The sequence below is a fragment of the Chlorocebus sabaeus genome, chromosome X (assembly GCF_047675955.1).
Source record: "Chlorocebus sabaeus isolate Y175 chromosome X, mChlSab1.0.hap1, whole genome shotgun sequence".
Lineage (NCBI taxonomy): Eukaryota > Metazoa > Chordata > Mammalia > Primates > Cercopithecidae > Chlorocebus > Chlorocebus sabaeus.
Window position 1 is genome coordinate 15517284 of NC_132933.1, and position 27584 is coordinate 15544867.

A 27584-nucleotide genomic window follows, 5' to 3' on the forward strand; every position below is an offset into this window, starting at 1 on the left:
AACAACAGAAAGTTAAATAGCAAAAAGAATAAGATAGGGAGCAGAATTTTTATTAGTTTTCCTTTTGCTTGTTTGTTTATGCAAAATATGTTAAGTCGTTATCTGGTTAAAATAATGGGTTAACAGATATAAGATAGTATTTGCAAGACTCATGGTAACCTCAAACCAAGAAACACACAATGGATATACAAAAAATAAAAAGCAAGAAATTACAACATACCACCTGACAAAATCACCTTCACTAAAAGAAGGCAGGAAGGAAGGAAAGAAGGAAGAGAAGACCACAGACAGACACAAAAAGAAAGCAAAAAATGAAACAGCAGGACCAAGTCCTTATCAATAATAACATTGAATGCAAATGGACTAAACTCTTCAATAAAAAGACAGAGTGGCTGAATTAATTTTAAAATAAATAAGAGTCAGTGATCTGTTGCCTACAAAAAATACATTTCGCCTATCAAGACACACATAGACTGAAAATAAAGTGATGGAAAAAATATTCCATGCAAACGGAAACCAAAAAAGAGCAGGAATAAGTAATACTTATCTCAGACAAAATAGATATTAAGACAAAAACTATAAAGAGAGACAAAGGAGGGTACCAGGTAATGATAAAGGGGTCAATTCAACAAAAGGATATAACAATTTTAAAATATACACACCCAACATGGAAGCACATGGATATGTAAAGCAAATATCATTCAAGCTAAAAAGATAAATAGGCCCCAATACAGTAATAGCTGGAAACTTCAACCCCTCACTTTCAGCATTGGACAGATGTTCCAGACAGAAAATCAACAAAGAATCGTGAGACTTAATCTGCACTATAGACCAAATGGATCTAATAGATATTTATAGAACACTTTATCCAAGAACCGCATAATACACATTCTTTTCCTCAGCACATGGATCATTCTCAAGGATAAACCATATGTTGTCAGGTCACAAAACAAGTCTTAAAATATTTTTTAAAAAATCTGAAATAATAGCAAGCATCTTCTCTGACAATAAAGGGATAAAACTAGAAATCACTAATAAGAGAAATCTTAGAAACTATTCAAATACATAGAAATTAAACAATATTTTCCTGAATGACCAGTGGGTCGATGCATAAATTAATAAGAAAATTGAAAAAAATTTATTGAAACAAATGATAATCTAGACACAACATACCAAAATCTATGGGATACAGCAAAAGCATTACTATGAAGGAATTTTATAGCAATAAGGGCCTACATCAAAAAAGAAGAAATACTTCAAATAAACAACTTAATGGTGCATCTTAAAGAACTAAAAAAGCAAGAGCATAGCAAACCCCAATTAAAGAAAAGAAATAATATAGATCAGAGCAGAAATAAATGAAGTTGACATGAAGAAAACAATACAGAAGACAAACAAAACAAAAATTTGTTTTTTTTTTTTGAAAAGTTAAACAAAACTGACAAACCTTTTGCCAGACTAACAAAAAAAGAGCAAAGATTCAAATAAGTAAAATCAGAGATAAAAAAGGAGACATTACAAGTGCTACTGCAGAAATTCAAAGGATCATTAGTGGCTACTAGGAACAACCATATGCCATTAAATTGGAAATTCTAGAAGAAATAGATAAATTCCTAGACACATACAACCTACCAAGATGGAACCGGGAAGAAATCCAAAACCTGAACAGACCAATAATGTGATAGAAGATGTAATAAAAGTCTCAGAGTAAAGAAAAGCCTAGGACTTAACGGCTGCACTGCTGAATTCTAGCAAATGTTTAAAGAACTAATATTAATTCTACTCAAACTATTCCAAAACATAGAGGAGGATGAAATACTTCCAAACTCATTCTATGACATCAGTATTACTCTGATACCAAGTAACAGACAAAGTCACATCAAAAAAAGAAAACTACAGACCAATCTCTCTGATGAATATTGATGCAAAAATCCTCAACAAAATACTTGCAAATCAAATTCAACAATACAATAAAAACATCATTCATCATGACCAAGTGGGATTTATCCCTGGGATGCAAGGTTAGTTCAATATATGACAATTGATCAATGTGACACATCATATAAACAGAATGAAGGATAAAAACCATATGATCATTTCAATTGATGATGGAAAGTCATTTGATAAAATTTAACATCCTTTTATAATAAAAATACTAAAAATACTAGGGATAGAAGGAACAAAACTCAATGTAATAAAAGCCATATATGATGGACTGACAGGTAGTATAATAAGAATGGGAAAAACTGAAAGTCTTTCCTCTAAGATCTGGAACACGATAAGGATGCCCACTGTTACTGCTGTTATTCAACATAGTACTGGAAGTCCTAGCCAGAGCAATCAGACAGGAGAAAGAATTAATGGGCATCAAAAGTGGAATGGAAGAAGTCAAATTATTCTTGTTTGCAAATAATATTATCTTACATTTGGAAAAACCTGAAGACTCCACCAAAAAAAAAAAAAAAGAAGCATTAGAACTGATAAATCTAGTGAAGTTACAGGATACAAAATCAACATACAAAAATCAGTAACATTTCTATATGCCAACAGTGAAAAATCTGAAAAAGAAATCAAGATATAATCCCATTTACAATAAATACAAATAAAATCAAATACCTAGAAATTAATCAAAGAAGTGAAAGATCTCTACAATAAAAACTATAAAACACTGATGAAATAAATTGAAGCAGACACCAAAAAATGGATGTTCATGGATTGGAAGAATCAATATTCTTAAAATGTCCATACTACCCAAAGTAATCTACAGATTCAATGCAATTTCAATTAAAATACCAATGATATTCTTCACACAAATAGAAAAAACAATCCTAAAATTTATATGGAACCACAAAAGACCCAGACTAGTCAAAGCTATCCTGAGAAAAAAAGAACAAAATGGAAGAAGTCACATCACCTGACTTCAAATTATGCTACAAAGCTATAGTAACCAAAACACTATGGTAGTAGCGTAAAAACAGACACATAGGCCAATGGAACAGAATAGAGAACCCAGTAACAAATCCACACACCTACAGTGAATGCATTTTTGACAAAAGTACCAAGAACATACACTGGGGTAAAGACAGTCTCTTCAATAAATGGTGCTGGGAAAACTGGTTATTCATATGTAGAAGAATGAAACAGATCCCTATCTCTCACCATATACAAAAATTAAATCAAAATGGGTTAAAGGCTTAAATCTAAGACCTCAAGCTATGAAACTACTACAAGAAGACATTGGGGAAAATCTCTAGAACTTTGGACTGGTTGAAAATTTCTTGAGCAATACCCCACAAGCCCACAGGCACAGACAACCAAAACAAAGGTACACAAATGGGATCACATCAAGTTGTAAAGCTTCTGCACAGCAAAAGATGTAATCAACAAAGTGAAGAGAAAACCCACAGAATAGGAGAAAATGTCTGCAAACTACTCATCTGGGAAGGGATTAACAGCCAGAATATATAAGGAGCTTAAACAACTCTATAGGAAAAAAAAAATCTAATAATCCCATCAAAAAATGGGCAAAAGAGTTGAAGAGATAGTTCTCAAAAGAAGACATACAAATGACAGACAGACATATGAAAAGGTGATCATCATCAGTGATTATCAGAGGAATGCAAATTAAAACTACGATATTATCTCATCCTAATTTAAATAGCTTATATCCAAAAGACAGGCAATAAGAAATGCTGGCAAGTATGTGGACAAAAGAGAACTTTGGTATAGTGTTGGTGGGAATGTAAATTAGTACAACCATTATGGAGGACAGTTTGAAAGTTCCCCAAAAATCTTAAAATAGAGCTACCATATGATCTGGCAATCCCATTGTTGGTGATATACCCAAAAGAAAGGAAATCAGCATGTTGAAGAGACATTTGCACTCCCATGTTTGTAACAGCATAGATCTCAATAGCCAAATTTGGAAGCAACCTAAGCATCCATCAACAGATGAACGGGCCAGGAATGGTGGCTCATGCCTATAATCCCAGCATTTTGGGAAGCCGAGGCAGGTGGATCACCTGAGGTCAGGAGTTCGAGACAAGCCTGGCCAACGTGGTGAAACCCCATTTCTACTAAAAATACAAAACTTAGCTGGGTGTGGTGGCATGTGCCTGTAATCCCAGCTACTTGGGAGGCTAAAGCAGGAGAATCGCTTGAACCTGGGAGGCAGAGGTTGCAGTGAGCTGAGATTGTGCCACTGTCCTCCAGCCTGGGTGACAGAGTGAGACTCTCTCTCAAAAAAAAAAAAAAAAAAAAAAAAAATACAGATGAATGGATAAAGAAAATGTGGTACATATACACAATGGAGTATTATTCAGCCATAAAAAAGAATGAAATCCTATAATTTGCAACAACATGGATGGAAGTGGAAGTCATTATGCTAAGTGAATTAAGCCAGTCACAGAAAGACAAACATCACATGTTTTCATTTATTTGTGGGATCTAAAAATCAAAACAATTGAATTCATGGAGAAAGAGAGTAGAAGGATGGTTACCAGAAGCTGAGAAGGGTAGTGGGGATGTTGGTGGGCAGAGGGAGGTGAGGATTGTTTATAAGTACAAAAAAAAGTTACAAAGAATAAGACCAAGTATTTGACAGAAGAATGGGGTGACTAGAGTCAATAATAATTTAATTGTATATTTTAAAGTAACTAAAAGAGTATAATTGGATTGTTTGTAATACAAAGTATAAATGCTTGAGGGCGTGGATACCTCATTTTACATTATGTAATTATTATACATTGCATGCCTGTGTCAAAATACCTTATGTACCCTATAAATGTATACACCTACTATGTGCCCACAAAAATTAAAATTTAAAAATTTAAATTAAAAAATCCCAAGGAAATAACACAAAAAGTCTTAGAACTTATAAATGAGTTCATTAAGGTTACAGGATAAAAAATTGACACATAAATATCAATTGTATTTTTACGATAACAAAGAACACGTGGAAACCAAAATGAAAAACCGAATACCACTTACAAGCACTTCAAAGAAAATGATATAGTTATAAATCTAACAAAACATGTACAGGGCTTGCTTATATACTTAGAATTATAAAATGCTATTAAAAGAAATCAAAGGATACCTAAGTAATTGCAGATACATATTATGTTTATGGATTGGAAGACTCAACATAGAAAAGATGTCACTTGTTCCCAGATTTATCTATAAATCCAATGCAATTCCTACCAAAATACCAGTAAGGATTTTGGTAGGCATAGCTAGACAAGCTTATTCTAAAATTTATTTGGAAAGCTACAGGCCCTAGAGTAGCTAAAACGATCTTTAAAAAAATAGGAATTATGTGGGAATAGTCACTGTACCTAATATTAAGTGTTATTACGTAGCTATAGTAATCAACACAGTGTGGTATTGGCTGAATAATAGACATTGATCTAATAGATCAAATAAATAAAATAGAGAACCCAGGAACAGATCCATATCAACATGTCCAAATGACAAAGGTACAAAAGTAATTCAATGGAGGAAGTATAGTCTTTTCAACAAGTGATGCTGAAGCAATTGGACATACATTGGCAAAAGAATGAACCTTGGCCTAAATCTCACACCTATTATGAAAATTAACTCAAAATGGATTGTAGACTTAAATATAAAATATAAGACTTTCAGAAAAAATAAAAAGCATAAGAGAAAGTCTTTAGGACCAGGGGCTTTTAGACTTTATACCAAAAGTACAACCATAAAAGAAAAAAAAAATTAAATTGAGCATCATCAAAATTAAAATATTTTGCTCAGAAAATGCTATGAATTAGTTTACAACATCACTCATTTGTTTAAAAAAAAAAAAAAGAAATGTTAACATGATCACATGTTTCCAAGTATGGCAAATAGAGATCCCATCTGATTTAGTTTATATGGAGTGGTGAGTCCACTGGTCAACTTTCCTTGGAGGCCTGGCTAAGTGTGAAGGATATGTGCTATTGTAATGCCTGAGTCACTTCCAGGGCATGCATTTCCTGTGGTTACGACTTTTCTAAAGAGTAAGTCAGCTGGAAACAACATATAATGAACGTGCACATAGAATGCTGGACTTTGGAAAAAGAAATGCATTTGGGGAAAAGGAAGTAAAGGACTCTACAGGAACCTATTTTTGTTTTTGCAATTCTTACCTAGGACTTGGTTGTAATTTCCAAAACATGGATGATAATGTGCCTGGGCTTATTAAAACCCAGCAATATGAAGAACTGACTTTGATTTTAGCTGCATTTAAAATTTCCACTGCATTGAAGAAGGAATCCAATACTCAGTGGCAGAATTTGAAACCCAAGGCTGACCTCTTTATGACAAAGTTGATGGCAATGAGCATTCTTGACATCAGCTCAAAATGTTTTATTTGTTTTTCCTGAAAGAAAAGCTTTCTTAGGAGTCTTTCAGCTTACTGACTGGGTTGGCGTTAAGTAGTGAGGTGGGTTGGGAGAAGAAAAGCTACCGCCTGGCCTCTGGAGTTGGCCATAACTAACATTTATCAAACCTACTATAGTAGGTGTGATCACTAGTTTTCTTATCTAATTCTCACCGCAGTCTTGGAAAAAGTAGACTAAAGGAAGATTATTCAAAACTAAGAGAGGAGAAGTTATGTCTATGGAATGATTATCATATGTACCAAACACTCTGCTATGCACTTTTTTCCTTAGAACATGCTATAAGGTGAATGTTATTCCCATTTTACAGATGAGGAAAAGGAGTCTCAGAGAGGTGAAGGGGCTTGTGCCTTCTTTTGGTAGTCCTATGCAGCTCAGCTCAAGTCTCTCAATCTCTCTCTCTCTCTCTCTCCTGCATCCTGCAACACAAACGTACCCCAATATGAATATTCAGTTACAAAGATGGCTGAGCAGCCATCAAGTGTCCACCAAGGAAAGGCAGCAGGGACTGGTAGTGATCCCAGGGAGCCCAGCAACAGGGCTTGCTGTAGCTCTGAAGCAGAGAAAACAGCATGGAGATTGGCACAATATCAAGGGGTGAGGGAAGCAGGGACAGAACCAGAGTCCTAACTAACATTTCTGGCGCCCAGGGCAAGCAGTGTGAAACTCGCCTTCTCTTCAATGGAAGCTGCTCTTGGTGGGGGAAGGGGCAGCCCTACACACAAAAGGTCCCCTGGCTGGTGTGCTCTGAGCCCTTGACCTCAGGCCTCTCGCTCCATCCATCTCTGCTGCTGCCAAGTGGGCTGGCCTGGGGCCAGGGTGAGGCTTCCAACTGAGACCAGAGAGGTGGTGGGAGAAAAATGTGGTGCCCTGTAAATTTCTGTGCCCCAGTGACCCCACCCTAGCCAAGGCTCTGGAAAGAACAGAGCGGAATGTTGGACAGGGAAGGGAGGTGAGGGAAGTCAGAGGGGGACTGACTGAAAGAATAAGGAGAGGCCGGGGGCTATCAGTCACAAAGATGGAGTTGAACAAGTTCACCAGAAGACAGAAAGTTTTGGTAGCTGGAAGGCATTTTGGAGTTTGAGGTCTGAGAGGTGAAGTAGGAAACTGCAAGTAAAAGCAGTGGTTGCTGAATAAAACAGGAGGACAAAATCACAGGGTCAAAGAGGTCAAAGAAATGGGAGGGCTATTATTGATTCCACAAGTTTTCACTAAGCCTACTATGTGCCAGGCTCTGTGGCAGACACTTGGGATATAATGGTGAAGAAGACATGGCTCTCACCCTTCTTCAAATGTGATGGGGCTAGTGGAGAGATGGGCAAAAAGAGGCAGACAAATACAATATGATGTGGAAGTGGTCCAGGGTTTACTCAGATGCTTAAGAACTGGCTCTCCTGCTTGAGAAAATTTCAGTTTAGAGATCTACTGTATATTCAAGAAGAAAGATGAACTGACTGTAAGAAAACACATACAAGCATGTACTTTAGGAAGATGGAAGATGAAATTATTCACTCATATTTCTGAGGGAGAGAGTGAGAGAAGAACAAAGAGAAAAAGGTGAGGTGCCAAGATTGCAGAATAGGAACACCTCCAGTCTGCAGCTCCCAGAGACACCAATGCAGAAGGTGGATGATTTCTGCATTTCCAACTGAGCTACCCAGTTAATCTCATTGGGACTGGTTAGGCAGTGAGTGCAACCCATGGAGAGTGAGCAGAATCAGAATGGGGCATCGCTTCACCCAGCAAATGCAAGGGCCAGGGGGACCTCCCTCCCCCTGCCGAGGGAAGCCATGAGAGACTGTGCTACCAGGCTGGGTGCTATGCTTTTCCCATGCTTTTTGCAATCTGCAGACCAGGAGATTCCCTCATGTGCCTACACCACCACGGTCCTGGGTTTCAAGCACAAAACTTGGTGACTGTTTGGGCAGACACCAAGCTAGCTGTAGGAGTTTTTTTCCTACCCCAGTGGCACCTGGAACCCCAGTGAGACAGAACCGTTCACTCCCCTGAAAAGGGGGCTGAAGCCAGGGAGCCAGGTGGTCTAGCTCAGTGGGTCCCACTCCCACAGAGCCCAGCAAGCTAAAAATGACTGGCTTGAAATTCTCACTGCTAGCACAACAGTCTGAAGTTGACCTGGGATCATCGAGCTTGGTGGGGGTAGGGGCATCCACCATTACTGAGGCTTTAGTAGGTGACTTTTCCCCGATAGTGCTAAGAAGGCTGGGAGGTTTGGACTGGGCAGAATCCACCACAGTACAGCAAAGCAGCTGTGGCCAGACTGCTTCTCTATATTCCTCCTCACTGGGTAGGGCATCTCTGAAGGAAAAGCAGCAGCCCCAGTTAGGGGCTTACAGATAAAACTCTCATCTGTCTGGGACAGAGCACCTGGGGGAAGGGGCAGCTGTGAGCGCAGCTTCAGTGGATTAAACCATTCCTGCCTGCCAGCACTGAAGAGAGCAGCTGATCCCGACAAGGGGGATTCTCTCCACACAGTCCACCAGTTCTGTTAAGGGACAGACTGCCTCCTCGAGTGGGTCCCTGATCCCCGTGCCTCCTGACTGAGAGAACTTCCCAACAGGGGTCGAGAGACACCTCATACAGGTGAGCTCCAGCTGGCATCAGGCTGGTGCTCCTCTGGGACAAAGCTTCCGGAGGAAGAAGCAGGCAGCAATCTTTGCTGTTTCGTAGCCTCCACTGGTGATACTCAGCAAATAGGGTCTGGAGTGGACCTCCAGCAAACTGCAGCAGACCTGCAGAAGAGGGGCCTGGCTGTTAGGAGAAAAACTAACAAACAGAAAGCAACAACATCAACATCAACAAAAAAGACCCTCCCCCACTCCCACACACACACACACAAAAACCCCATCCAAAGGTCATCAACCTCAAAGATCAAAGGTAGATAAATCCATGAAGATGAGGAAAAACCAGGGCAAAAATGCTGAAAATTCCAAAAACCAGAATACATCTTCTCCAAATGATTATAACTCCTCTCCAGCAAGGGCACAAAATTGGATAGAGAATGAGATTGATGAATTGACAGAAGTAGGCTTCAGAAGGTGGGTAATAACAAACTCCTCTGAGTTAAAGGAGCATGTTCTAACCCAGTGCAAGGAAGCTCAGAACCTTGATAAAAGGTTACAGGAACTGCTAATTAGAATAACCGGTTTAGAGAGGAACATAAATGACCTGATGAAGCTGAAAAACGCAGCATGAGAGCTTCGTGAAGCATATACCAGAATCAATAGCTGAGTTGATCAAGCAGAAGAAAGGATATCAGAGATTGAAGATCACCTTACTGAAATAAGGCATGAAGACAAGATTAGAGAAAAAAGAATGAAAAGGAATGAACAAAGCCTCCAAGAAATATGGAACTATGTGAAAAGACCAAACTTATGATTGACTGGTGTACCTGAAAGTAATGGGGAGAATGGAGCCAAGATGGATAACATACATCAGGATACTATCCAGGAGAACTTCCCCAACATAGAAAGACAAGCCAACTTTCAAATTCAGGAAATATAGAGAACACCACTAAGATACTCCTTGAGAAGAGCAACCCCAAGACACATAATTGACAGATTCTCTGAGGTTGAAATGAAGTAAAAATGTTAAAGGCAGCCAGAGAAAAAGGTCAGGTTACCCACAAAGGGAAGCCCATCAGACTAATAGCAGATCTCTCTGCAGAAACCCTACAAGCCAGAAGAGAGTGGGGGCCAAAATTCAACATCCTTAAAGAAAAGAATTTTCAACCAAGAACTTCATATCCAGCCAAACTAAGCTTCATAAGCGAAGGAGAAATAAAATTCTTTACAGACAAGCAAATGCTCAGGGATTCTGTCACCACCAGGCATGCCTTACAAGAGCTCCTGAAGGAAGCACTAAATATGGAAAGGAAAAACTCGTACCAGCCACTGCAAAAACACACCAAAATATAAAGACCAATGACACTATGAAGAAACTGCATCAACGAATGTGCAAAATAATCAGGTAGCATCATGAAGATAGTATCAAATTCAGATACAACAATATTAACCTTAAATGTAAATGGGCTAAATGCCCCAATTAAAAGGCACAGATTGGCATATTGGATAGAGAGTCAAGACCCATCAGTGTGCTATATTCAGGAGACCCATCTCACATGCAAAGACACGTATAGGCTCAAAATAAAGGGGTGGAGGAATATTTACAAAGCAAATGAAAAGGAAAAAAAGAAGCGAGGGTTGCAATCCTAGTCTCTGATAAAACAGACTTTAAACTAACAAAGATCAAAAATGACAAAGAAGGGTATTACATAATAGTAAACGGATCAATGCAAGAAGAAGAGCTAACTATCCTAAATATATATGCACCCAATACAGGAGCACCCAGATTCATAAAACAAGTTCTTAGAGAACTACAAAGAGACTTAGATTCCCACACAATAATAGTGGGAGATTTTAACACCCCACTGTCAGTATTAGACAGATCAACGAGACAGAAAATTAGCAAGGATATTCAGAACTCAAAGTCAGCTCTGGACCAAGTGGATCTAATAGAGATCTACAGAACTCTCCACCCCAAATCAACAGAATATACATACTTCTCAGTGCCACATAGCACTTATTCTAAAATCAATCACATAATTGGAAGTAAAACACTCCTTAGCAAATGCAAAAGAACTGATATCATAACAGACAGTCTCTCAGACCACAGTGCAATCAAATTAAAATTCAACATAAAGAAATGCACTCAAAACCATACAACTACATGAAAATTGAACAACCTGCTCCTAAATGACTACTGGGTAAAGACAGACATTAAAGCAGAAATAAAGAAGTTATTTGAAACCAATGAGAACAAAGAGACAACGTGTTAGAATCTCTGGGACACAACTAAAGCAGTGTTAAGAGGGAAATTTATAGCACTAAATGTCCACATCAGAAATCTGGAAAGATCTGAAACGGGCACCCCAACATCACAATTAAAAGAACTAGAGAAGCAAGAGCAAACAAATTCAAAAGCTAGCAGAAGACAAGAAATAACTAAGACAAAAGCAGAGCTGAAGGAGATAGAGACATAAAACACTTCTCAAAAAAAAAATCAATGAATCCAGGAGCTGGTTTTTTGAAAAGATTAACAAAATAGATAGACCACTAACTAGACTAATAAAGAAGAAAAGATAGAAAAATCAAATTGACACGATAGAAAATGATAAAGGGGAGATCACCACCAATCCCACAGAAATACAAACTACCAGTAGAGAATACTATAAACACCTCTATGTGAATAAACTAGAAAATCTAGAAGAAATGGATAAATTGCTAGACACATACACCCTCCCAGGACTAAACCAGGAAGGAGTCAAATCCATGAATAGACCAATAAAAAGTTCTGAAATTGAGGCAGTAATCAATAGCCTACAAAAAAAAAAAAAAAAAAAAAAAAAAAGCCCAGGATCAGATATATTCACAGCCAAATTCTATCAGAGGTACAAAGAGGCATCATCCTGATTGCAAAACCTGGCACAGACACAACAACAACAAAATTTTAGGCCAATATCCCTGATGAACATTGATGCGAAAATCCTCAATAAAATACTGGCAAACTGAATCCAGCAGCACGTCAAAAAGCTTATCCACCATGGTCAAGGCAGCTTCATCCCTGGGATGTGAGGCTGGTTCAACATATGCAAATCAATGAACATAATCCATCACATAAAGAGAACCAATCACAAAAACCACTTGATTATCTCGATAGATGCAGAAAAGGCGTTTGATAAAATTTGATATACCTTTATGCTAAAAACTGTCAATAAGCTAGGTATTGATGGAACATATCTCAAAATAATAAGAGCTATTTATGACAAACCCACAGCCAATATCATACTGAATGGGCAAAAGATGGAAGCATTCCCTTTGAAAACTGGCACAAGACAAGGATGCCCTCTCTCATCACTCCTATTCAACATAGTATTGGAAGTTCTGGCCAGGGCAATCAGGCAAGAGAAAGAAATAAAAGGTATTCACATAGGAAGAGAGGAAGTCAAATTGTCTCTTTGCAGATGACATGATTGTATATTTAGAAAACCCCATCATCTCAGCTCAAAAACTCCTTAAGCTGATAAGCAACTTCAACAACTTCTTAGGACACAAAATCAATGTGCAAAAATCACAAGCATTCCTATACACCAATAATAGAACAATCAGAGAACCAAATCATGAGTGAACTCCCATTCACAATTGCTTCAAAGAGAATAAAATTCTTAGAAATACAACTTACAAGAGATATGAGGGACCTCTTCAAGGGGAACTACAAACCACTGCTCAAGGAAACAAGAGAGGACACAAACAAATGTAAAAAAAATTCTGTGCTCATGAATAGGAAGAATCAATATTGTGAAAATGGCCATATTGCCCAAAGTAATTTATAGATTCAATGCTAATCCCATCAAGCTACCATTGACTTTCTTTACAGAATTTGGAAAAAAAAACCTTTAAATTTCATATGAAACCAAAAAGAAGCCTGTATAGCCAAGACAATTCTAAGCTAAAAGAACAAAGCTGGAGGCATCCTGCTATCTGATGTCAAACTATACTACAAGGTTACAGTAACCAAAACAGCATGGTACTGGTACCAAAACAGATATATAGACCAATGGAGGAGCACAGAGCCCTCAGAAATAACACCACATATCTACAACCATCTGATCTTCGACAAACCTGACAAAAACAAGCAATGGAATACTATGCAGCCATAAAAAAGGATGAGTTCGTGTCCTTTGTAGGGACATGGATGCAGCTGGAAACCATCATTCTCAGCAAACTATCGCAAGAACAGAAAACCAAACACCTCATGTTCTCACTCATAGGTGGGAATTGAACAATGAGATCACTTGGACACAGGAAGGGGAACATCACACACCGGGGCCTATTGTGGGGAGAGGAGGGGGGGGAGGGATAGCATTGGGAGAGATACCTAATGTAAATGAAAAGTTAATGGGTGCAGCACACCAACATGGCACATGTAGACATATGTAACAAACCTGCACATTGTGCACATGTACCCTAGAACTTAAAGTATAATAAAACAAATAAATAAATAAAAATTTTTAAAAAGACTTAAATGTAAAACCCAAACTCATAAATACCCTAGGAGAAAGCCTAGGCAATACCATTCAAGACACAGGCATGGGCAAAGTCTTCATGACTAAAACACCAAAGCAATTGCAACAAAAGCCAAAATTCATTAATGGGATCTAATTAAACTAAAAAGCTCATGCACAGCAAAAGAAACTATCATCAGAGTGAACAGGCAACCTACAGAATAGGAGAGAATTTTTACAATCTACCCATCTGACAAAGGTCTAAAATCCAGAATCTACAAGTAACTTAAAACAAATTTTCAAGAAAAAAAACACACAACCACATCAAAAGTGGGCGAAGGATATGAAGAGACACTTCTCAAAAGAAGACTTTTATGCAGCCAACAAACATATGAAAAAAAAGCTTATCATCACTGGTCATTAGAGAAATGTAAATCAAAACCACAATGAGATACCATCTCACATGAGAGAATGGCAATTATTAAAAAGTCAGGAAACAACAGATGCTGGTGAGGCTGTGCATAAACAGGAATGCTTTTACCCTGTTGGTTGGAGTCTAAATTAGTTCAACTAATATGGAAGACAGCGTGGCAATTTCTCAAGGATCTAGAAGCAGAAATACCATTTGACCCAGCAATCCCATTTCTGGGTATATACCCAAAGGATTATAAATCATTCTACTATAAAGACACACTCACACGTATGTTTATTGCAGCACTATTTACAATAGTAAAGACTTGGAAGCAACCCAAATTCCCATCAATGATAGACTGGATAAAGAAAATGTGGCACATATACACCATGGAATACTATGTAGCTATAAAAAGAATGAGTTCATGTCCTTTACAGGGACATGGATGAACCTGGAAACCATCATTCTCAGCAAACTGTCACAGGAATAGAAAACCAAATACTTCTTGCTCTCACTCATAAGTGGGAGTTGAACAATGAAAACACATGGCCACAGGGAGGGGAACATCACACACTGGGGCCTGTCAGGGAGTGGGGGACAAGTGGAGGGAGGGCGTTAGGACAAATACCTAATGCATGCAAGGCTTAAAACCTAGATGACGGGTTGATAGGTGCAGCAAACCACCATGGCACATGTACACCTATGTAACAAACCTGCACGTTCTGCACATGTATCCCAGAACTTAAAGTAAAATTAAAAATAAATAAAAATTAAAATTAAAAAAAAGAAAAAACAAAGAAATTCATGAACTTTGTGGCATGTGAAAATGGGCAGGATTTAAAAGGTGGAAGGCGGGACGGGGAGAGGATTTTAGCCTGGAGGAACAACAGCATACACATGAAGGCAGAAAAGCACAGAACACATCTGGGGACTGGGGAGCTGTTAATAGGCGTGTTTAGAGGTGAAGCTGCTGCTGGTGGTAGCAGTGGTGGGAGGGTGTGTTGGGGAAGTGAGGGAGAGATGAGTGTTGATAGCCACTAGAAATGAAGCTGGAAGAGTTTTAGCGTTCAGTCAGGATCCTGTAAGTAATGAAGACCCAAGTGAGATTTTTTATTTTTAAGGAAAGAAATGTCATGGTTTTTTTTTTTTTTTTCCTGTGGTTTAAAAAGCAACTCCCTGGTACAAGGTCTGGGTAATGGCAGTGAAAGAAAAGAGGCAGAAATACCTCTTCAGAAAATGTTACAAAGATTCATGTGTGAGCTAAGATCCAGATATAGGGCAATGGGAATGGAAAGGGAAGGGGGATGGTGGATACAAGAAGCACTGGAGATAGGGCTTACAGCACTTGTCAACCAAATAAATGTGGGAGGGGCTAGAAATAACAACATAGCTATGCCACACCTTTCTTCCCAGCTTAGGATATTTTCTTATGGACTTTTGGGTTAAAGTGGAAGCCATCTTCCTCATTTAAATTCATAGGAAAACACATAAAGATAAAGAGATGCAGTGAAATTGAAAACCAGCAAGGTATCCCCAACCTTCTGTCTTAGCCCTGGAAGAACCGTCTTTAAGCAAAGCATGGGTGGGTTCCCAAGCAGTACAGCATGTCCAGGAAAGAAAAGGTTGCTCCTACGTAATAACAATTTTTAAAATAATACGATAATGCTTAACATTTATTGAGCTTTTCCTTTGTCCTCTCAGGGAGGTGTTTCATACACACTATCTCACTTAACCTTTCTAATAATCTCATGTGGTATATATTACTATTTCTATTCCCCAATGAGAAAACAGGTTCAGTGAGGTTTAGTTCACACAGATTTAGATAATACAGCTAGTATGTGACAAATCGGAGATTTCAACTCAGGACGATCTTCCTTGCCACCAAGATTGCTTTTGAAACAAGTCTGCTTAGCTATGATGTCAGACATGAGAGTCCATTTCCAAAGCAGAAGAAAGCCAAGAAACCTTTTTTCTTAGGTAACCAGGACTTTTTTTTTTTCATACAGCTGTTCCATGTAAAATCAAAATCCATGACTTCCAACGGATAGGCACCAAATCAACTGAGAACCTGCTAGAAATAATAAAAGCATGACAGGGGATTCAGACGCTAAGTAAATATACACAAAGCAAGAACTTTCTTATATATCAAAGGTATCTGTTAGAAAACAATAAAAATAAATCCCATTCCCAACAGCTATAATAAATTTAAAACAACTAAGAATAATCTTATTAAGACGTGTGTATGGAATGGGCTGTATGAAGAAAATTACAATATGAGCAAGGTAGTACAGACACATTAAAAAGACCATGCAAGCTGAAACCATACAAATCAGTCTTAATAATCAATGGGAAAAATTATGATTGTTCAGTGACCTTTAAAAATTTTTGTCAATACACTAAAAACTCTCTCACCATCCATTCCATTATAAATGTATAAGAAAATGAAAAAAGTAAAATATTTCCTTCACTATAATTTAAATGTTAGAAATATTGAGAAAGTGTTTGTTACTTTGTAAAAAAAGTATCAATGATAGTTTAAACAGTACTTGCCTTCTTCTTGTCTTCCACACAAGCTAGTATATTTTTATGCCTTGACAAATTGTAATACTCCTTTGTAAGTTTGCATCATCTTTCAATATTGTATCCTTTGCATTTTCAATGTTGCCAAATATCTCAAGGATTTCTCACATATGTTTTGTTTTGTTTTTGTTTGTTTTTTGCTGGTATCACTTCCTCTGGATCATCTTCATTCTTTTTGTCACAACAATTTCCCACATTTATGTCAACACTTTCACCCCCATTAAGCTCCTCTGGCTACATTTCTAGGGTCTCTGGAATGGCGGCAGTGTCAACATTCTCATGGTTAATGATTTCTTCTGTGACTTCATTTATGTTTGATTCTAATTTCACTTCTAGCATTATCGCTTTTCGTTCCTTGTTGTACTTTCATCTTTGTTGGCCAATGCACTCTTTTGATTATCTATTTTCATAAAATATCACAGGGATTTATCACTGAGAGACAAAGAGGCAACATGCTTTGCGCACAGGGACCAATCACCAATTGGGTTTGAAAGAAGTGATACCATTAGTCACCAGTCATGATGCACTTCTGTTATTTACATAGTAATTTTGTGGACCAAAGAGATAGCACTGAAGTTTGTATTTTATGCAATTATTCACGCTTAACATACTGTGGTGATTAAATTTCAAACTGTGTTATTGGGGAACTGGTGTTATTTAATTAAACTATCACAAATGAAATTCATTAATATTAGAACCATGCAAAGAAAGAAATGTCTGTACCTTACATAAGGGCTCCAACATACTTTAATAAATGGAGATACATACTATACTTAACTTTTACAGAATGCCTACTATGTGTCACATGCTGTTCTACATTTCTCTTTATATGTGTTTATTTACTTAATCTAGCTGCAAACCCTACATAGTAGGCACTATTGATATCCCTATTTTACAGATAAAGAAACTAGGGTACAGAAATATTAAGTAACTTTCTAAAAGTCACACAGTTAGAAGTGGCAAAACCAGAATTTGAATGCAAGCAGCCTGACTCCCAAGGCTGAACAGTTTATCATGTGTTGCCTTATATACCAGAAGACCAAGATGTTTATTTTCCCCATAATACATTCCAGGAGGATTTTTGTAAGTAAAACTTGAAATATTCTAAATTCATTTAGAAAGCAATGGGCTAGAGAAACTAAGAATTATCTTCTTATATTAAAACACAATTTAAGACCGGGCGTAGTGCCTGATACCTGTAATCCCAGCACTTTGGGAGGCCAAAGCAGGTAGATCATCTGAGTCCAGCCGTTCAAGACCAGCCTGGGCAACATGGTGAAACCCCATCTCTACAAAACACACACACACACAAAATTAACTGGGTGTAGTGGCATGCACCTATAACCCCAGCTACTCGGGAGACCGAGGCTGGAGGATGGCTTGAGCCCAAGAGGCAGAGGTTGCAGTGAGCCATGATTGTGCCACTGCACTCCAGCCTAAGTGACAGAGTGAGACTCTGTCTCCCCCCCAAAACACACACATACACACACACAAACACACACAATTTAAAGCTACAGTAATTAAATACAGTAATTAAAACAGTGCAGCACTGGAACTAGAGTTGAGAGACACATCAACGAAATGGAGTAAACAGGTCAAAAAATACTGTTCTATCTTTAAATGCTTATGTTTTTCAATAGAAGAGTAAATTATATCCCAAATCAGAAAGAAAAATGAAGTGTATTATACAAGTGGTGTTGAGCAATTTGGTTAACTACAGTAAAATAAAGTTGGACTCTTTTTTCATATTTCACATCAAAATTAATTTCAGGTGGCTTAAAGAGTTAATGGCAAAAATGAAACTACAAATGGGTAAATAAAAATAAAAGTGAATATTTCATATAGCTTGGGGCTAGAGTAGGACTTTCGTAACATGAGCAATAGAAAAACTAAAAAAAATGAGTAAACTGTACATATTCTGATTAAAGAGATCATAAAAATCAGTAGGAAAAACTTACAGTTCAATAGAAAATAAAATAGAAAAGGCCATAAATACGGAAACCTAAACAAGATATTTAAAATGTTAAACTACATGTAATAATACAACTACAAATTTACAAAGTAAGCATTTTTGGTCTAGTAATTAGCAAGATGTTTTTGTTTGTTTGCTTGTTTTATTATAGCATTACATTTGGTGAGAGTGAGATGAAACAGTGACCCTCAATACTGCTGCTGAGAGTATACATTGATACAGGTTTTCTGGAAAGCAATCTATCAAATATTATTGTTTTTAATTCAGTTTTACTTGGTAATTTATCTTTTGGGAATATTTCCAAATAATGCTAGTACTACTTATAATATTGATAAAGGAATGCAACAGAAAGGCTTACTAAGATAAAAATGGTTAAACAAATGTTTTACAGCCTTGTAATTGTGCAGCCATTAGTAGTAGTATTTTATATATATATATGGAAATCCTCAAATACATTAAGCAAAAATCAAAAGTGGACCATTCAAAATTATACACTATGATCCCAATGTTTTTAAAGATAAAAGTAAATATATACACAGACAAAATTGGGTGGAAATATAGCCCAATGTTATCCCTGAGTGATGGGACTACAGGTGACTTTCATCTTCTTTTTAACTTTCTGTATTTTCCAATTTCTCTACAACAGATATGTATCATGTTTATAATTCAAAGGAATCATAAACATTATTTAAATGTTCTTCTCTGCATTCACCCATTCATTCACCCACCTATGCATTCCTCTCTTTCTCTTCTTCTGCCAAGTCTTATAAAAAAAACCTGTGTTCCTTCTTTTGTGATAGGCTCACTTCTCTTGTAGCCAAGGGGCATCACTTGATCAATTAATTATTGCTTTTTTAAAGTTCTGCTTCTCTCTTCTCATAGACTCTCTTCTCAGAGACTTCTCCACCCTTACACAAGATCACAGTCGTACTAGCCCTGAATCACTTTTACTTAACTCTGTGGTCATTCTGCCACCCTCATCTTTCACCATGAACACCTTTTCAGTGTAGTCTTATTTACTTCATCATCTTCTTTACTAACTACTCCTTAAACCTTCACAATCTGGCTATCAAATCCATTGCTGACATGCTCTCCTAAAGATCACCATTTTTAACTGCCTACTGCAAGTGTTTCCTACCAGTCCTTAACATCTCCACTCCCTCAGCAGCATGTGCTAGCACCCATGAAGCTCTCTTTCATGGAACCATGGCCTTGGAGACGTGGCTTTCTACTTTTTGCTTCCCCTCTCACCTCTCCCAACACCATTTTCTTCTTCCAGCTCTCCTTCTTCCACCCTATTTCTAAATGAAGTGATATTTCTGGCTTGTGATGGTTAATACTGAGTGTCAACTTGATTGGATTGAAGGATGCAAAGTATTGATCCTGGGTGTGTCTGTGAGGGTGTTGCCAAAGGAGATTAACATTTGAGACAGTGGACTTGGAAAGGCAGACCCACCCATAATCTGGGTAGGCACCATCTGATCAGCTACCAGCGCGGCCAGGATATAAAGCAGACAGAAAAACGTGAAAAGGCAGACTGGCTTAACCTCCCAGACTACATCTTTCTCCCATGCTGGATGCTTCCTGCCCTCTAACATCAAACACCAAGTTCTTCAGCTTTGGGACTCAGACTGTCTTCCTTCCTCCTCAGCTTGCAGATGGCCTATTGTGGGACCTTGTGATCATGTGAGTTTAATACTCCTTAATCAACTCACACACACACACACACACACACACACACACACACACACACACACACACACATATATCCTATTAGTTCTGTCCCTCTAGAGAACTCTCACTAATACAGATTTTGGTACCAGGAGTGGTTCTACAGAAACAGAATATTAAGGATAATGTTCTTTCATTGGTTTTGGGGTTTCCGGAGTTGGCTGCTTAATATGATTAGACCCCAAAATGTTAAGGACTCTACTTCTAAAAGTATGGAGAACACTGATAGTCCTTGGCATGAACTGTTTAGAGAGTTATGCAAAATAAAGTCATTTGACACTCCTGATTCACTGCTCATAAGAGGCAAATTACTCTATAGATAATACCTTTGACTACATGTGGAGAACCAAGGAACATAATAAAGTTGGTTGGTTGCTCCTGAGTTCACTGGACAAAGTGATGAAGGAAAATGATGAACTCAGGGATTCTATGTTCCAGCTTCAGAAGCAGATACTTAGCCTCAAATCTGCTAAGATTGCCCTGAGTGAGAGTTTTATCTCCTGTATAGAAAGAGCTGAAATTGTGAAAAAACAGACACAAGCTCTTATCATGCAAGTGGCATGGGAGAAAGATCACTGCAATGAAAGATGAATGCACAGCCTCACCAGGTGTCTACTGTTAAAGTGAGGCAATTGATTGGAAAAGAATGGGACCCTGCAACTTGGAATGGGGACGTCTGGGAGGACCCTGATGAAGCTGGGGACACTGAGCTTGTAAAATCTGAAGAACCTTTTTTGCCAGAAGAAACAGCTTCCCCATCCCCAGTAGTGGCAACATCTCCTCCCTGACACATGCTGCCCTTTCCACCTTTGTCTGTGGAGATAAACCCTGCACTGCCTGAGACAACAGTGATGGCCTCCCCTGAGGCAGCTGCCAGGCAAGATAATGTTGATTCTCCTCAGCCACCCCCAACACTGCTGTTTGCTTCTAGACCTATAACTAAAGTCCCAGTGGGCCCCTAGAGGTGAAGTTCAGAGTGTGACCCATGAGGAGGTGCACTACACTTGAAAGGAACTACTTGCGTTTTGTAATTTATATAAGCCTGAATCTGGAGAACAGGCATGGAAATGGATATTAAGGGTGTGGGATAATGGTGGAAGAAACATAGAGTTGGAACAGGCTGAATTTATGGATTTGGGCCCACTAAGTAGGGACTCTGCTTTTAATGTTGCAGCTCGGGGAGTTAAAAAAAGTTTCTAATAGTTTATTTGCTTGGTTAGCTGAAATATGGATTAAAAGATAGCCCACTGTGAGTGAGCTAGAAATGCCTGATCTCCCTTGATTTAATGTAGAGGAAGGTATCTAAATGCTGAGAGAGATTAGGATGGTGGAGTGGATTAGTCACTTTAGACCTACTCATCCCAGCTGGGAGGGTCTGGAAGATATACCCTTGACCAATACTTTGCAAAATAGATTTCTGAGGGCAGCACCTGCATCTATGAAGAGGCCTGTAACTGCTCTTCTCTGTATGTCAGATCTAACAGTGGGATATGCAGTCACTCAACTACAAAATTTAAATTCAAGGGGAATAATTGGATCCTGAGGTGGCAGGGGCCAGTTGGTGGCACTCAACCATCAAAGGCAAGGTGGACATAGCTACTGTAGTGGACAGCAGAGGCAAAGCAGCAATCGGAATAGTTTGACTCGTGTAGAGCTCTGGCATTGGCTAATTAATCACAGTGTTCCCAGAAGTGAAATTGATAGGAAGCCTACTATATTTCTACTTAATTTATACAAGCAGAAATCTTCCAGGTTGAATGGACAAAATGCTAATTTGAATTATAGAAACAGAGAATTACGGCCCCTTAATCAATTTCTAGACTTGAGCAAGTTTACAGACCCAGAACCCCTTGAATGAAGGGGAGGCTGGGTCCCCTTGAGGAAGGACCCCAATACAATACTGGTAATTTATGCTGTTAATCTTTCTCCCATCCTTCCCTAAGGAGACCTCTGGCCTTTTATCAGGGTAACTGTGCATTTGGAGAAAGGGAAATGGTCAGATATTTTGGGGACTACTGGACACTGGCTCTTAGCTGACGTGGATTCAGGGGACACAAAACGTCATTGTGGTCCTTCAGTTAAAGCAGGGACTTATGGAGGTCAGGTAATTAATGAAGCTTTAGCTCAGGTCTGACTTAGTTGGTTCAGTGGGCCCATAAACTCATCCTGTGTCATTTCCCCAGTGCCAGAATGCATAATTGGCATAGACATACTTAGCAGCTGGCAGAACCCTCACATTGGCTCCCTGACTGGTAGGGTGAGGGCTATTATGGTGGGAAAGGCCAAATAAAAGCCATTAGGGCTGACTATACCTAGAAAACTAGTAAATGTAAAACAATATCTCATCCCTGGAAAGAGATTGTGGCAATTACTGCCACCATCAAAGACTTGAAAGACACAGAAGTGGTGATTCCCACCACATCCCCCTTCAAGTCTTCTATTTGGCCTGTGTAGAAGACAGGCAGATCTTGGAGAATGACAGTGGAGTATTATAAGCTTAAACAAGTGGTAACTCCAATTGCAACTGCTGTACCAGAAGTGGTTTCATTGCTTGAGCAAATTAGCATATCTCTGGGTACCTGGTATGCAGTCATTGACTTGGGAAATGCCTGTTTCTCCATTCCTGTCCATAAGGCCCACCAGAAGGAATTTGCCATCAGCTGGCATGGTCAGCAATATACCTTTACTGTGCTAGCTCAGGGGTACATCAACTCTCTGGCTTTGTGTCATAATCTTATTCAGAGAGACCTCGATCATTTTTTGCTTCCACAAGATATCACACTAGTCTATTATGTTGATGGCATTATGCTGATTGGATCCAGTGAGCAAGAAGTAGCAAACACACTGGACTTATTGGTGAGACATTTGCATGCCAGAGGATGGGAAATAAATCTGACTAAAATTCAGGGACTTTCTACCTCACTAAAATTTCTAGGAGTTCAGTGGTGTGGGGCCTGTTGAGATATTCCTTCTAAGGTGAAGGATAAGTTGCTGCCTTTGGCCCCTCCTACAACCAAGAAAGAGGCACAACATCCAGTGAGCCTACTTGGATTTTGGAGGAGACACATTCTTCATTTGGGTGTGTTACTCCAGCCCATTTATCGAGTGACCTGAAAGGCTGCCAGTTTTGAGCGGGGTCCAGAACAGGAGAAGGCTCTGCAACAGGTCCAGGCTGCTGTGCAAGCTGCTCTGCCACTTGGGCTGTATGACCCAGCAGAACCAATGGTGCTTGAGGTGTCAGTGGCAGATAGGGATGCTGTTTGAAGCCTTTGGCAGGCCCCCATAGGCGAATCACAGTGGAGGCCTCTAGGATTTCAGAACAAGGCGCTGTCATCTTCTGCAGATAACTACTCTCCTTTTGAGAGACAGCTCTTGGCCTGTTACTGGGCTTTGGTGGAAACTGAAGGTTTGACTATGGGTCATCAAATCACCATGCAACCTGAATTGCCTATCACGAACTGGATGCTTTCTGACCTGTCTAGCCATAAAGTAGGTCATGCACAGCAGCATTCCATCATCAAATGGAAGTGGTATATATGTGATCGGGCTCAAGCAGGTCCTGAAGGCACAAGTAAGTTACATGAGGAAGTGGTTCAAATGCCCATGGTCTCCACTCCTGCCGCCTTGCTTTCTTTCCCCCAGCCTGCACCAATGGCCTCATGGGAGTTCTCTACAATCAACTGACAGAGAAAGAGAAGACTAGGGCCTGGTTCACAGATGACTCTGCATGATGTGCAGGCACCACCCGAAAGTGGACAGCTGCAGTACTACAGCCTCTTTCTAGGACATCCCCGAAGGACAGTGATGAAGGTAAATTTTCCTAGTGGGCAGAACTTCAAGTAGTGTACATGGTTGTGCACTTTGCATGGAAGGAGAAATGGCCAGATATGCGATTATATTCTGATTCACGGCCTGTAGCCAGTGGTTTGGCTGGATGGTCAGGGACCTGGAAGAAGCATGATTGGAAAATTGGTGACAAATAAATTTGGGGAAGAGGTGTATGGATAGACCTTTCTGAGTGGTCAAAAACTGTGAAGATATTGGTATCCCATGTGAGTGCTCACCAACAGTGACCTCAGCAGAGGAGGATTTTAATAATCAAATGGATAGGATGACCCATTCTATGGACACCACTCAGCCTCTTTCCCCAGCCACCCCTATCATCGCCCAATGGGCCCATGAACAAAGTGGCCATGGTGGCAGGGATGGAGGTTATGCATGGGCTCAGCAACATGGACTTCCACTCAACGAGGCTAACCTGGCTACGGCCACTGCTAGGTGTCCAATTTGCCAGCAGCAGAGACCAACACTGAGCTCTCAATATGGCACCATTCCTTGGGGTGATCAGCCAGCTACCTGGTGGCAGGTTGATTATATTGGAGCTCTTCCATCACGGAAAGGTCAGAAGTTTGTCCTCACTGGAATAGACACTTACTCCAGATATGGGTTTGCCTATCCTGCATGCATCCATAAACTCATAGAATGCCTTATCCACTGTCATGATATTCCACACAGCATTGCCTCTGACCAAGGCACTCACTTTATGGCTAAAGAAGTGCAACAGTGGGCTCATGCTCATAGAATTCACTGGCCTTACCATGTTCTTCATCATCCTGAAGCAGTTCGATTGATAGAACGGTGAAATGGCCTTTCAAAGTCATAATTACAACATCAACTAGGTGACAATTCTTTGCAGGTCTGGAGCAAAGTTCTCCAGAAGGTTGTGTATGCTCTGAATCAGCATGCAATATATGGTACTATTTCTCCTATAGCCAGGATTCATGGGTCCAGGAATCAAGGGATGGAAGCGGAAGTGGCACCACTCACCATTACCCCTAGTGATTCACTAGCAAAATTTTCACTTCCTGTTCCTGCAACATTATTTTCTGCTGGCCTAGAGGTCTTAGTTCCAGAGGGATGAACACTGGTACCAGGAGAAACAACAACGATTCCATTAAACTGGAAGTTAATATTGTCACCTGGCCACTTTGGGCTCCTCCTACCTCTAAGCCAACAGGCTAAGAAGAGAGTTACAGTATTGGCTTGGGTGATCGACCTGACCTATCAAGATGAAATCAGTCTAATACTCCACAATGGAGGTAAGGAAGAGTATGCGTAGAATACAGGAGATCCCTTGAGGCATCTCTTAGTATTACCATGCCCTGTGATTAAGGTCAATGAGAAACTACAAAAGCCCAATCCAGGCAGGACTACAAGTGGCCCATACCCTTCAGGAATGAAAGTTTGGGTCACTCCACCAGGAAGAAAACCCATGACCTGCTGAGGCGCTTGCTGAAGGCAAAGGGAATATAGAATGGGTAGAAGAAGAAGGTCGTCATCAATACCAGCTATGACCACGTGACCAGTTGCAGAAAGGAGAACTGTAATTGTCATGAGTATTTCCTCCTCCTTTTGTTAAAAACATGTTTGTGCCTGTATATACTTGTACTAAGAAAATACCTTCATTTTATTTCCTTTTTCCTTTACCATGTGACATAAGACTTATTGACTTCACATCAGCATTTAAGTGTTGTTAACTTTATGTAATAGCATTTGGGTTGGGGATTGGTGCATTTCCAGTTGTATGAAGAAATAGTTGCATTATGTTAGATGTAATTATGACTTTATTATTGTCTCTATTTGAAGATTATGTATGATCTCAGGAGATGTGTATGGGTTCAGGTTGACAAGGGGTGGACTTGTGATACTTAATACTGAGTGTCAACTTGAGTGGGTTGAAAGATGCAAAGTATTGATCCTGGGTGTGTCTGTGAGGGTGTTGCCAAAGGAGATTAACATTTGAGACAGTGGGCTGGGAAAGGCTGACCCACCCTTAATCTGGGTAGGCACCATCTGATCAGCTGCCAGCATGGCCGGGATATAAAGCAGGCAGAAAAATATGAAAAGGCTAGAATGGCTTAGCCTCCCAGCCTACATCTTTCTCCCATGCTGCTGGATGCTTCCTGCCCTCCAACATCAAACTCCAAGTTCTTCAGTTTTGGGACTTGGATTGGCTTCCTCGCTCCTCAGTTTGCAGATAGCCTTTTGTGGGATCCTGTGATCATGTGAGTTTAATACTCCTTAATAAATTCATATATATATAATTTAATTTATACATAATAAACTCATATGTATATATCTCCTATTAGCTGAGTCCCTCTAGAGAACCCTGACTAATACATGGTTTCTTTGTCTTTTTTCTTCTCCCTAGACTCTCTCAGTGCTTCAGGCTTCTAGTTTTACCTGTTGCAGGCCTTACCTCTCTCCTAAATTCAAGTCCCACATTTCCAAGGCCCTGCTCAAACTTTCCACCCTGATGCCTGGCATGGATCTTTTGGAGAAATAGCTTTCACCTCCCCAAACCTGCTCTTCTTCCATACTTGCATATTTCTATAAATGGTGTCATCTAAGTTCCCCTTTAAAACACTCACATGACTTGGAGAAGCAAACTGTCTTTCCCACACCCATTGCCAAAGCCTCAGTTTAGGCTCTTGGCATTTTTTCTGGAGAGATGGAGATGGCTGCATCCTGTATCTTTTTATTGGATTGATTCTCTGGTCAGGGAGGACCTCCTCCCTGGCTGTAGGAACTATAAGTGGGAAGTTTCCCAATAACCACTGCAAGCAACATTGGCAGCACATATTGGCAGCACAGACATCTTAAATCTATTCTAGGATATATTTTCTTCATTTTTCTTTAAATGATAGCCCACTTGGTTTCCAAAAGCGTACCACTGAGATGTAATGTCGATAACCAGAAAAAGTTTAAGGAAACAGAATGGAAGGGGCCAGAGCGATTTTGGGACAGAGACAAACAGAGAAGAGCAATCCTCAAATCAATTCCATAAGTATGGCAGAACTCAGAGACAGGTTTTATTGCCAATGTGTGCCATCAGGGAACTTTCCATTTTGCTTAGTAATTCTTGTTAACCAGGAGCTAAGCTTTGAAAAGCACTGTTTAAAATTGGTACACTCAGAATTTCATGGTCTTGGGCAAATCTATGGTCTCCACACTCTAGTGAAGGTTATGCTTCATAGCTATTGGAATTTTCTTCCTCAGTAATGTGAGCTTGTTGCACACATGCTAACAGCTGCAGTTGCCATCAATAGACCTAACAATGATTACCTTCGTTTGGGCTATACAGAAAAAGTTACAAAAAACAAACAAACAAACAAACAAAAAAGTGACTAGACTTTTCTTAAGGAAGAAAAATGAAAACATGCATGGAATTTTTCTTTAGTGCAGTCTCTGTGTTTCCCCCTTTTTTTTGAGACGGAGTCTTGCTCTGTCGCCCAGGCTGGAGTGCAGTGGTGCTATCTCGGCTCACTGCAAGCTCCGCCTCCCAGGTTCACGTCATTCTCCTGCCTCAGTCTCCCGAGTAGCTAGGACTACAGGCGCCCACCACCATGCCTGGCT

At 39.4% G+C, this 27584-nt stretch overlaps 1 pseudogene; it reads left to right on the forward strand.

Moving 5' to 3' along the window:
• LOC140710903 (uncharacterized) overlaps positions 1-25555 on the forward strand; it is a 61459-nt pseudogene extending 35904 nt beyond the window's left edge.
• Positions 25556-27584: the final 2029 nt, after the last annotated feature.